The sequence below is a fragment of the Benincasa hispida genome, chromosome 1 (assembly GCF_027475165.1).
Source record: "Benincasa hispida cultivar pf3 chromosome 1, pf3_genome.v1.1, whole genome shotgun sequence".
Classification (NCBI taxonomy): Eukaryota; Viridiplantae; Streptophyta; class Magnoliopsida; order Cucurbitales; family Cucurbitaceae; genus Benincasa; species Benincasa hispida.
This window is the reverse complement of record NC_143478.1, coordinates 81,302,399-81,306,622: the sequence shown is the minus strand read 5'-3', so window position 1 is coordinate 81,306,622 and position 4,224 is coordinate 81,302,399. Positions and strand designations below refer to the sequence as shown.

General features: G+C 42.5%; 1 non-coding gene across 1 annotated transcript; it reads right to left on the bottom strand.

Annotated features, from left to right (window-relative positions):
* Nucleotides 1-1,102: 1,102 nt before the first annotated feature.
* LOC120070418 (small nucleolar RNA R71) lies at nt 1,103-1,209 on the bottom strand. Its single transcript, XR_005479910.1, has one exon. It is a non-coding gene; the product is annotated as a small nucleolar RNA R71 (small nucleolar RNA).
* Nucleotides 1,210-4,224: the final 3,015 nt, after the last annotated feature.

The window sequence follows — 4,224 nt, the reverse complement described above, 5'->3', positions numbered from 1 at the left end:
ATCATTGCATAGAACAAGAGTAGAGACTTAGAAATAAGCTCTATGGACACTTTTGCATTTACCACATACGTCCTAGACTTAGGAGCATCGCATTTGCATTGGAAAATGACTTGCTGTGCATGGTTGTAGCATGATCGCATAGTCTGACGCATTCCCAAGTAACGCTAGCTAAAGACCTTCTCAACCTGTTCATTCGCATACACAGTGCATCTATCAGGCAATCCGAATTTTCTCAAATCCGCTGCATTTGTTTATTTTTCATTAACGCAATCAACAACAAACCAATAAGTAATTGAGTTACCGGTTACCGCAAAGTTTTCTAAAAATTACCACCACAATCTGTTTTCACAAGTCCCTAAGTTCGACCCTGGACTTACCAGGAAACTCAGTAGAGTTTACACTTGGATTCTACTGAGGAAATTTGAGTGCTCAACGCAATTTCACCATCGCATTTCATCCACATTTCTACTTCATAAAATAACGCATCAAGTTTTTGGCGCCATTGCCGGGGACTTCGACAAAATAGTATGCTAACGGTAATTTTTCTGACTTCTTTGTAGATTCTCAATCTCTGGCGAATTACGACTCAGAAATTGAGAGGACATTCAGATGGAGATTAAGAGACCGCCAACAACAACAGCCAGATAAAGAAGAGATGGCAGAGTAGCTTGGAAACAGAGCACCAAACGAAAACAACATCATGGCGAATCCAATCCTGCTGGCAAACGATCGCAATAGACCCATTAGGGACTATGCATCACGAAACCTCCATGATTTCTCTCCAAGAATCATGAAGCCTACCCTTGATGGAAGCAGATTCGAAATGAAACCGGTGATGTTGCAGATAATCCAGACTGTAGGACAATTCGGTGGCCGACGTGGCGAGGACCCGCATGCCCACCTACGTAGCTTTATCGAAATTTGCAATACTTTTGTGTTCCCGAACATCTCTGCCGAAGAAGTTCGACTAACTTTGTTCCCATTTTCTCTTTGTGATCAGGCAAGGAAATAGGCATATTCTCTCGAGCCGGGTGAGATCACTTCATGGGAACAGGTCGTGGAGAAATTTATGAAGAAATATTTTCCACCTACTGAGAATGCCAGACGAAGGAAACTAATTACAAATTTTGAATAAGACATGGACGAATCGCTCAGCGATGCCTGGGCGAGGTTTAAGAGGTTGGTCAGAGATTGTCCACACAATGGTTTGCCAGACTACCTTCAGATGGAAATCTTTTATCATGGTCTGAATCCCGCTTCCTAGACCATTGCAATGCGGCAGCCGCTTGTGGTCTGCTTGATAAAACGTATGATGAGGCTAAGAATATCTTGGATCGCATTTCTAAGAACCACGAAGATTGGAGGGGGAGTGATTAGAGACTGAGAATTAAGGATAATGATGCAAGTAATGGTGCTATTAATTCACTATAGAATCAGATGACCACAATGATGAACTTAATTTAGGGAATTGCAATCAGCAACCCAATACCGCAAAATGGCAAATCAACGCAATTAGTTAAAACACCGCAAGGTGTGCGACTTGTGGTGATGGGCACACAATGGAAGAATGCCCACATAATTCACAGTCTATTTACTTTGTGAAAAATAATCCCTTTTTGAATACCTACAACCCCGGGTGTAGAAACCATCCCAATTTTACATGGAAGAATCAATAGCAAAATTTCCAACCTGTAGCGCAGAAAGAAGGGCCACCTGGATTCTTCTCGCGCAATAACGGTCAGACAAGAAATCAAGCAAGTAGCTCACAACCGCCATAATCTTTCTCCATGCAAATCCTATTGAAGTAATATATAGAGAAAAACAAAACGGTGCTTCAAAGTCAGGCTACATCCATATGCAATCTAGAATTACAAATGGGCCAGATTGCAAGTGAGCTAAAGAGCAGACCGCAAGGAGCTCTGTTGAGTTCAACAGAACTCCCACGCAACCCGGGGGGATCAGGTAAAGAGCAATGTCAGATTATGACATTGCGAAGTGGAAAAACTGTGGAGGGAGAAAGAAAGGAGCCGAGCCGGATTGCTCCCATTGCGGCGGAACCTGAAATTGTAGTGACGCAAGAAGAAGAGTGAGAAAAAGAAACAATAGAGTCGGAAGTTGCATCGACCTCAAAGTACATAGAGAAGGGGATCGTGAGAGTGCAGTTACCACCTTTCCCATTGAGACTTAGAAAGAAAAAGAATGAAGAGGTACAGTACCAACGCTTTCTGTCTATGTTAAAACAATTACATATTAATATTCCATTCAGTGAAGTGATTGAGGAAATGCCTGCCTATGCAAAGTTTCTGAAGGATATGGTAACCAAGAAGAAGGGAGCTGGTAAGTGCCACGGAGGCATTAACACAGAGTTCAAAATCAATAATTCCACCAAAGATGAGTGATCCTGGGAGCTTTACCATACCCTGCTCCATAGGAGGATTGTACATTGGGCAAGTCTTGTGTGATCTTGGAGCCAACATCAATTTGATGTCTCTGTCAATCTTTAAGCAGCTGAATGTGGGGCAGCTTATGCCCACAACTGTGACTCTCCAACTGGTCGATAGATCTCTGGTGTATCCAGAGGAAAGGGTGAAGGACGTGCTGATCACCATTGACAAATTTATCCTACCAGCCAACTTCATCATCTTGGATTACGAGGCCGACAAAGATGTACCCATCATTCTAGGGCGACCATTTTTATCAATAGGTCGTACCCAGATTGATGTGCATAAAGGGAGATCACTTTGAGCATCAATGAACAGAAGCTCAAGTTCAACATAATCCATGCCATGAAGTTTCCTGACGAAGAAGACCTGCATGACTCAGACGATGACCAGAATTTGATTGAAGAAGAAAAGTTTGACGAAGAGAATGAAGAAGAGGATGCAAAACGCATCCATTGCTGTCGGTAATGCGATCATAACAAAAACAAGCAAGGAAGAAGAAATGATCGCAAACCAAGAAGAAGAGCGAATAGAAAAAGAAGAAAGAAAAACAACGCAACCATCCTTAGTAGAACCACCAACATTAGAATTAAAGACCCTGCCGAGTCATTTAAAGTACACGTTTTTTGGGGTAGAACGAGAAGCTACAGTTATTATTTCCTCTGAGATTAACAAAGACCAGGAGAATGCGTTGATGAGCATTATGAGGAAACACGTGTGAGCAATTGGCTGGACGTTCGCTGACATTAGAGGAATTAGCCCAGCGTATTGTATGCACCGCATTCGTCTCGAAGAAGACCATAAGGCAACGATCGAACATCAGTGCAGGCTCAACCCTGCGATGAAAGAGGTCGTTAAAAAAGAGATCATAAAATGGTTAGATGCAGGCATTATTTATCCTATAGCAGATAACACGTGGGTTAGCCCCGTGCAGTGTGCCAAAAAAGGGTGGCATGACGGTAGTCTCGAAAGAAAACAATGAATTAATACCGCAAAGAACCGTCACTAGATGACACATTTGCATGGACTACCGCAAGCTGAATGCGGCCACAAAGAAAGATCATTTCCCCCTGCTGTTCATTGATCAAATGCTAGACCGTCTAACTGGAAATGACTTTTACTGCTTTCTGAATTGTTATGCCGGGTACACCCAGATTATGATAGCTCCAGAAGACTAGGACAAGACCACATTCACCTACCCATATGGGACCTTTGCTTTTCGCTGCATGCCGTTTGGCCTCTGCAATGCGCCGAGCATGTTCCAAAGGTGCATAATGACCATCTTTTCAGACTATCTTGAGAACTCTGTCAAAATCTTTATGGATGACTTCTCTATTTATGGAAACACTTATAAAGTCTGTTTAGCCAACTTGGAGAAGATACTGAAGAGATGCGAAAAGACAAATCTGGTGCTTAACTGGGAAAAATTCCATTTCATGGTAAATGAGGGCATAATGTTGGGGTACAAGGTTTCCCGGGATGGGTTGGAGGTGGATAAAGCAAAAACCGAAGAAATTGAAAAACTTCCACCTCCAACAAGCGTGAAGGCTGTACGAAGTTTCTTGGGGCACACTGGATTCTACAGACACTTTGTCAAAGATTTTTCGAAAATAGTACACCACTGAGTGAGTTATTGGAGGTTGATAGAAAAATTGATTTTAATAACAACTGCCTCAACGCATTCAGAGTATTGAAGAATGCACTGATTACTGCACTCGTGTTAATTGCACTTGATTGGGCACTTTCTTTCGAAATAATGTGCGATGCAAGCGGGTATGCGATG